Source organism: Echinops telfairi, unplaced genomic scaffold (genome assembly GCF_000313985.2).
Source record: "Echinops telfairi isolate 266 unplaced genomic scaffold, ASM31398v2 ScPeMD7_7469;HRSCAF=8507_1, whole genome shotgun sequence".
NCBI classification, from domain to species: domain Eukaryota; kingdom Metazoa; phylum Chordata; class Mammalia; order Afrosoricida; family Tenrecidae; genus Echinops; species Echinops telfairi.
In genome coordinates, this window is record NW_022111373.1 from 90654182 (window position 1) to 90663309 (window position 9128).

Consider the following 9128-nt stretch of genomic DNA (forward strand, 5'->3'; position numbering starts at 1 on the left):
CTTTCAGCTTGAGCCCTTGGTATCAAAAAAAAAAAAAAAAATTCCGTTCTGCTTCTAAGTCAGAGTCCCAAGTTAATTTGGGGCCCAGCCAGCTGGGACATAGTCCTCAGCTCCCTAGCCTTTTCTGCACATGGTGAAATCCCTCCCTCTCACAAACTGTGGGAATCTGGAAGCCATGCAATCAGAGAGTGGTATTTGAGGAGACATCAGGTCTCATGCTTCACAGCCGTCTGTCATTTCACTGGCTCCCCCTCAGGCCCGATCTTCCAAAAGCCCAGGTTGCCAACATGGGACTCACTCACTTCATCAGCCCAACTGGGGCAGAGTAGCCAGGCCCCTCCTCCCCCTCTCCACCGACTGCTCCAGTGGCCAGCAGTTGGATGAGCCCAACGGAATTGTTCCAGCCTCTCTAGAATTTTGGAAAGTTTAATTTCCTCCCCCTGATTACATTATGATTACTTAAACACTGTGAAGCTCAGTCACCAATATAATTGTAGTATCATTCTAGGAAATAGCCCATTCTTATGTCCTTATAAGAATAAGAAGAATTGCAAAGTAAACAGAGCTACATTATGTATTTCATACTCGAGGTGTTCTTATGACTGATGTTATTCTTTACGTTTCAGAAGCTTAATCAGTTTTTGTATATAGCATTTCTCTGCTGATTGCATTGAGCTGTGTCTGATTTTTTTAAATTCTCAATTGAACATAAATGAATATTTTTCTTGATGGTCCAGAATCCAAACCCAACCCAAATTTACTTCCATCAAGTCCATGACGATGCATAGCGACCCTGGGGACAGAGAAGTGCCCTGTGAGTTTCCGACACTGGAGTAGGGAGCTCCCTCTTCCTCCCTCAGAGCAGCTGGTGCTTAGCACCTCAATGCACAGCCACTCTGCCCCCAGTGTTGCATCATATATGATATAGATATGATATAGATATGATATAGATAGAACCATGAACGTTCTCTGTCCTCTGAGGTATTGATTAGGGCATACAGAGCATTTGCTCTTCCACTAAATGGCCCTAGACAGTTGTATTTTGGGAGGTAGGACATCTGGTTTCTTTCCCCCTGTTCTTCCCCACCTCTTTTTGCTGTTATCAGCGTCCTCTTCTCCAGCAATAATTTTCTCCATTGTGATTTCTATTTGGAACTCCTGTTAGGTCGCTCGATTTAGGGATAGGGCAGATGTCCCTTCCATCCCTTCAAAGGCCCCCATAAAGGGGGTTGGAAAGACATTAGGCAAACCTTAGACACCAATGAAGACCCCAAACTGGGCGTGCACATACTCAACTCCCTGAGCCAGGTGGGAGGTACACCTGGGTGGTCCAAATGAGGCCCAGGTTCATGGCATCACCAGGTGGGCTCAAAGGGGTCAACCAATACCTTTAATCACACCTTCTCCCAGTCAGGAGGTAGGCTTGAATAAGGGCAGGGAGCAAGCTCTGGGACTCTCTCTGACCAAGCTCCAAGTCAGTGGCAGGTCAGAAGGTGGGGGCACACATGTGTCACCTGGGCACGCCCCCTCAGGACCTGCTCAGGGCCCACATGCACTGGGGCTCCCAGGCTCTTCTCTCTTGCCCTCGCACTCTGGCCCACTAGCTCTCTGGTCTTAGTACCCTCTTGCCCCTTGCTCCCTTGACCACTCAGTCTGTGGGATTCTCCCCAAGTTCCACACATGTGGGTGCTCTTTTCCACATGGTTATTCAGGCCCAGTTGTGAACCCCTTTGAGACTGTAAAATCTGAAACTTTTCCTGTCCTTCATAAAAACCCACTTGGATTGCAAAATGGGCTTCAGCGTGAATTCTTTCATAGTGCCAAGCCAAGAACGAACGGAGGTAATACTCACTCCAGAAACCTAACACTTCCAATCTACTGGCTGACGGAAACAAGGCAAATATTAAGTGGTTTTAAAGACAAACCCATTGACCAAGAACATCTTGTACGGACTCTTCTAGGAGCAGAGTGTGTGAGCATGCTGTGAAAACTTTCCACTGTGGACTTGAGCTGCTCAATGGCCTTTGCATGATGAGATCCTAGATCCTGGCTGGGTTTTTGTCATTGCTTGGTGCCATCCAGTTGGTTCTGACCCATAGTGACCCTGTGCACAACACAACATAGTGACCCTGAGCACAACACAATGAAACCCTGGCTCATCTCCCACTGTCTTCACGATCATTCCTATGCTGAGCCCATTGTTGCAGCCACCGAGTCATGCCACTTCATCAAGGACTTTTCCCTTTTTCACGGTATCTCCACTTTATCCAGTCGGATGGGCTTCTCCAGGGACTGGTCTCTTCTGATAACATATCCAAAAGTATACAGGATGAAGGCTCACCATCCTTGCCTCGAAGGAGCCTTCTTGCTAGGCTTGAGATTATTTAAATCCCAGGAAAGGTGACCTCCGGAGGAGTGACCTGCTGCTGTGCTATTTTCCCATTGGTCTCACTTTACAACTCCACATCAGTGACAACTCAGCGATGTCAGCTGGTTTGAAAGGATGGCTTGAACCAAGCAGCATCCACTCTGCTTAGCAGGGCTCGTGGCCAGCCTCCTTGAAGACACATTTGGATTGGACTTTTGGATATAACCTCTCTAACTCATTCATTCTTTGTGAAGGCCACATGAAATAGAAGTCTTAAACTATTTTGCATGAAGGCAAAAATAATCTCTTAACAAAGGGGCATGTGTTTGAAATCACTAAGGCCAGGGGATGTTAGATTAAATTAAATGATATTCTAATTTCCATACTGTCCTAATTCACTTTATGTCCTAGTTCATGTTCCTTCCTTCATCGCTTCCCTCCATTCATCTATTAGCTTTTCTTCTCTTCTTCGTCCCTTCCTCTCTAAAATCAGTGCTTCTTTACCTCAGGGCAGGGCAATAAAAAAGAAAGGGGGTTACCAAAATATTTTACATTTAGGCAGAGACTGCCAAACTACTCATAAATGCCAGCAATAAGAAAGTCTCCCCCCACCCCAACTTTGAGTGTTACGATGCTAATTAAAGAACGTTAATATCTCATAGGATATCCACATATGGTCATGTTTCTCCTGAGTTTCACATTATTAGCACTTGACAATTAAGCCCTTCCTATAGTTCAGGAAATATTTAGGATTATTCTCTCACAGTGTGTGAGATTGCAGCACCTAGGAGGACTGCAAATGGATGTGTGCCTGGCTAGCATTCCGATAGTCCCTGGCAATTAGGCTGGGTTTAGAATCTGCACCACAGAGGAAGAACCAGAGAGGCTTCCTGAACCAGTGCTGGGTAGGTCTCATTCCTTAAAAAAAAAAAAAAATCCTGAAAAGGCTTTCCTTGGATGTCAGGGAAGTCTGCGTCTATGTGCCTTTCCATTGTTTTTTAAGGTGTGGTGCCCTGGCATAGTGATTAAGAGCCAGACTGTCTGAATTAAACTTCTGAACTTAGGCAAATTACTTAACCTTCCTGTGCCTCAATATTTTTATCTATAAGAAATAGACATTGCATATGGAAGTATCTGTTCCTCACTCCTGCAGGAGCAGGAATGCATCCATAATATGCTACATTGAAAACGGAGCTCTCAGGGCTACCAACCTTACAGTTAAGGTTGAATAGTAGTATGTTTCTCCTACATAAGAGGGAGAAAAAAAATAGACAATCATAATTGTTACATCAGAAGGTTGCAGTAAATCAAATGGAACAAGGCCAGGAACCTAGTAGTGCCATGTCGGTGTTTATTCCTAGTATTTTCATAATGTGTGTTGGCCTCAAGAATAAGATAATATAGAATACTGTGGATTTTGAAGTGCTGGGGTCTGGAGTCAACCCCATCTAGTGAGAGCATTTGCTCTGTAACTTGGCAGTGTGACCTTCGGCAAGTGTGTTAGCCTGTATTGACCTAGAGAAACAAATCCAGGCACTCTTATATGTGTAAGAGAGAACTTTATATCAAGAAATTATTATGCATCAATGAAACATCCCAGCCTAGTCAAGATCAAGTTTATAAGTTCAATATTAGCCCATGAATTCCTCTTCAGGTTCACGCAGCACATGCAATGATGCTGAATGCAGGAAGATCACAGGCCAGTGAGTAGAAAGTCCTGTGGTTCCATTGGCAGCAGAAGCATCTCCCAGGCTCTGGCTCCTATCCATGTGGCTCCATATGGCTTGTCCACAGAATCGTGTAGCAGAGAGAGACTGTGTCTGGGTCTCCACTGGGCTATTTATCTTCACTGCGCCTCCAAACGAGGTCAACAATCAGCGATCTGATTGACAAGCTAAACTCCACCCCTTCACTCTATTTATCAAGTTGACATGAAGTTATGTAACTACCACAGCAAGTTACTCAACTACTCTGTTTTAGCTTCCTTATCTCTGTTGTTGTTGTTGTGAGGTGCCTATAAGTGGGTTGCAATGCATAGCAACTCTATGCATAACAGAACTGTAGAAAGGGTTTAATTAAAACATTTCCCTCGTAGGACTACGAAGAGGATTAAATACCTGTAAAGAATGCACATAGAACCAGTTACCCTCAAGTCAATTTTTGACTCACAGTGACCCCATGTGCTTCAGAGTAGAATTGTGCTCCATGGGGTTTTCAATGGCCGAGTTTTCAGAAGTGCATCACCAGGCCTTTCTTCCAAGGCACCTTTGAGTGGACTCAATTCAACCTTTTAGGAAGCAACCAAGCACATTAACTGTCCACACCACCTAGGGCCCCTCTAACACATAGAATTGTATTCCTAGTATTTTCACAGTGTGTGTTGGCCTTAAGAATAAGACTATCACATGCTATGTGGACTTTAAAGAACTTGGGTCTGGAGTCAGTCCCAGTCGGATGGAGCACATGCCCTGTCATATCTTTCTGGGTGGCCATTGGCAAGTTGCTCAATAAATGTTCATCATGAAGATGTTGAGGAGGAGGAGGAGGACAGTGACATGATGACCTGAACGATCACCTGAACATGTATTGTTGACAGAAAAATTTTAAAGTTGTATTCTTCTCTATCTTCTTTTGGGAAGGTGGAGGCAGCAAGAGCTCCTCTTGGGGGCACAGTTTACACAGCTTTTTCTGTGCTTGTCTGGAGATGGGGTGGCCAGGGTGCAAGCAAATAAGACTTAGGGGCTTTAAATTTTGCAGACACCTGAGCTCAGAAATGACCAGAAAAGCAGGCCAGGACTTCATAATGCATCTCTGGCTGGCAGCAGAGCCCTTGACTTGGCCTCAGGACACAGCAGAAGAAACTGGGAATCTATATTATGGGTTTTTCTTCAGCCTAATTCTCAAACCCAACTGGCTAAAGAATGAGATCACTGAAGAGGAAACATTTTTCTCCATAAGAAATGGCTCAACATTCAAGTTTGCACAGAAGATTTGGCCAAGCATATAGATGTCCTTGTCTTGAAAAATTCATTCAAAATGCTTATGAGAAATATCTGTAGGTCCAGGCCAGTGGGTGCTATCATTGTTCTCACACAAATGACCAAGATATTAATCAGAGTGTGGCCAAAGGTGTAGTGCAATTTCTAAGAGTTGCCACCCATGTTCCAGTCCCCTCTATACAGTGTAGATCACTGTTGTGCCCATGAATTCACTGCCAGGTCTCTACGCCACAGCAGTCATGAAGAGGCGAGGGGTGAGCAATTATGCTACCATCCTCTGAGAGCCGTGTCTTAGTTTCCAAGGAAGTCTAAGTCAGGGTGTCAACCACGCTGACTTCTGAGGTCTCAAGGACAGAAACTATTTTGTGAAAAAGGGAATGAGTTGACATCTAACCTCCTCTGATGTCACAAAAGGAGGAGGAGAATCACCACAGATCAGCCCAAGGCTGATTCCTGAGGCTGAAATCAGACACAGCTCTCCTCCTCTCCAGCCCTCCTAAGCAAGTTGACAGAGCAACTGCTCCCACAGCACGCTAGGTCTCTGCTGGGTTCAAAGTTCATTGCACTGGCCGTCCAAAGCGCACAGACGATACTCACAGTTATGGTTTTTGTTATTGTTTTTTGTTTTTTTTAGGAAAGTCAAAGGTTTGCAATTCAGAATCAGTAATGCCCAGGACACAGTTCTTCCAGAAAGGCAGCCTCTTCTCAGCGGTGCCTGCAGACACTCCTCTCTTTTGTTTTTGTCCTCTCAGCTTCATGTCTCTTAACCTTTGCCCAGCTTAGCTATGTAACAGAGCTCTTTCAGCATTGCTAATACATGCTCAAAGGGCATGCTACTCTGCCACAAGCCTCTGCCTGAAGGAACTCAGTTCTGTCTCTGTGGTCAACAAACCTAGCTCCCCCATTAAGCACATGGAGGCAACCCAATATACAAGCAGGCGCCCTTCCCAAAGGCCCTCCACTTTGCTCAGTCCGTGGGCTGGGAAACCCACTGCACCGTCTTGTGCCCCAGCTCTTGGTTCTACTGTTATTGCTTCTCTGTCCCTTCGCTGCTGTCACAGATGTCTGTCTCTGGACGGAGAAGCTACAAAGTGCGGAGATCTTGGAGTCCAAAGGCTATACTCCACTCCGGGCTCTCATTTGTAAATGTTAATGAGACGTCCATCTTGCTTCTGAGATGGCTTTTTAAAAATCCAGCAGGATGGCAAAATTGGGTTACTCCTGCATGACCTCATTAACTAATAGTATGCTCAAAACAAGGCCTCCTTCATAGGTTCAGGGTTACCTGTTCAAAGTATCTTTTTTGAGAATACAATTTAATCCTTAACCCCAGCAGAATTCACCCACCCCAACCCCTTAGAAATTTTAGGAAAAACAGTTCTGTTGTCCTCAGCCAAGCTACATAAACTGACTAAAAGCTGCGACTCTGATAGTTATCATAGCTTTACCCTCAGATCCAGACACCCCAGAGAATCAGGACATAGCCTTTTTTCTAGGGTATCGGCACCTGCCCTAATAGTCTGGAATGCTTTTTAGCTTAAATGAGTCCATCATAGAAATGGAACTACTGAGTCCCCAGGGCAGAAGGTTAGTATTAAGTAAATGTCTCCCGAAAATCCTTCTTAGATACCTCTAGAAGGAGCCCTAGTGGGGTAGTGGGTTACCTGCTGTGCTGCTAACCACATGGTCAGCATTTCAAGACCACCAACACCTCCACCAGAGAAAGATGAGCCTTTCCACTCTCATAACAAGTTGAAATCTCTGAAATCCACAGGGACAGCTCTACTTTACCCTATAGGGTTTCTATGAGTCAGAATTAACTCTATGGCAATGCATGTTAGTTGGGGTAGACTAGAGAAACAAATCCAGGGAGACTCATAGAGACTCATGTGTAAAAGAGAACTTTATATCAAGGAACAATTTGTGTATTAGGAAAATATCCCAGCCCAGTCCAGATCAAGTCCGTAAGTCTGATATTTTCCCATAAGTTCGATACAAGTCTATGAATTCCTTTTCAGACTCATGCAACCCATGCATTGACACCAAATGCTGGAAAATCACAGGCCAGTGGGTAGAAAGTCTTATGGACCCAGTAGCAGTGGAAGTATCTCAGCACTGGCATGGGTCTCCACGTGGCTCCTCTAGCTCCAGGGCTCTGGTTCCATCAGTGTATCTCCATGTAACTTGTCAACAGGAATGTGAAGCAGAACGTGAGTGTGGGTCTGGCCTCCAGTGAGCTATTAATCTCCTTTGTACCTTTAAAATTAGATCATCAAGCTGCGACCTGATTGACAGGCCAGACTCTACCCCTTTGCAAGTTGACAGGAGATTATGTTACTGCCACACAATGAGGTTTTTTTTTTGTTTCATTTTGTTTTTTGAGGTATACCTAGAACAAAAGTCCAAGCCTGTCTTTATCCTGCCTGCTCTTTTATTTTCATGTGATCAGTATTAAAATGAACTCCCTTGATTGCAATAACTGCCCCATACTCAAAAGAGGCAGAGGCAAGGCAGGAGGACCTCATTTACTCGTGTGCATTCACTACATCTAGATCTCTTCAAAGTGTGCTTTTCTCACGAACGCTCAGGTCTCTACAAACAAGAGGACAAATATTCCCTGTGCCATTGTACTAGACCTTTATATTCGGTCTTCTGGTTTGTATCTTCGTTCTTCTTATTGGTACCTGTTCTAGTTGGGATTGATGTCAACTTGACTGGCCAGAATTCTCAGGGCTATGGCAGTTAGGGCCTGGTGATCCCCTATGATGTAACCTAGCAGTACAGTCAGCTCCATGGTGGGATCTGTTGTGAGCCACAAAGCAGTCGTAAGAGTATTAGGGAAGCATGCAAGCTCCATACTCAGGTCACAATTCTGATGCAATTGAGAGGAAGTTTCCTCAAGGGTGTAGCCTACCCTTATTTGAACAAACTCTGTGGGAAGTCTTATCTCTTCTTGCTGGTCTGGATCCACCATCTAGCTCATCAACCTCTGGCTCATTGGTAGCTATCCATGGCCTGATACATTGCCTGTCACCTTGGTTTCATTTCACTTTGCAGGTATGAACCTGACCAGCTGACCTTGGATTTATTCACCTTTGCCTCCACCAGCCTGAGGGCTTCTTGCTTCTTTCAGCCCCAGCAGCCATATGAGTCAGGAAAAGACTCTAGTGTAACATTTGACCCACAGACTTGAACCAGCAGACTGGACTCACTGACATCTACAATGCTGTGAGCCATTTTCATAAATAAATAAATAAATATATATATGAAAAAAAAAACAGTGAATAGATATATATCCATTTATATATGCATATATAAAAATTTTATTTATATTTATATATTATATATATTTTTTTATATATTATATATATATATATATATTCACTGGTTTTGATTCTCTAGAGAATCCAGACTAACACAATAACCTTGTGGGGCAGGTTGTTGATTATTCCAAGATTTTTGAGTAAATTTATTCATCCCCAGATTCATTTAGCTAAACTGATTGTACATTTATCATGCACCAGATATTGTGCTAAGCCCAGAGAGATTTCCTGATGAATAGAAAAGACCCGATCCTTCACTCATGGCAACTATAATCTCCATGAAGAAAGACAAACATTAAACAAGTAATTACAAATGTGACAAGTGCAACAAAGGGGAAATCCTGAATTAATGGGAAGATCTAACAAGATGACCAGAATAAGCTCAGGTAACCAAGAGAAGTGAGGGAGTGATTTTCAAGCAGGGACCTGAAGAGTGAA

The 9128-nt window shown here is 44.0% G+C and overlaps 1 non-coding gene across 1 annotated transcript; it reads left to right on the plus strand.

The window, feature by feature from the left end:
* Positions 1 to 3486: 3486 nt before the first annotated feature.
* LOC115873928 lies at positions 3487 to 3621 on the plus strand. The gene has a single exon (XR_004048697.1). It is a non-coding gene; the product is annotated as a small nucleolar RNA U109 (small nucleolar RNA).
* Positions 3622 to 9128: the final 5507 nt, after the last annotated feature.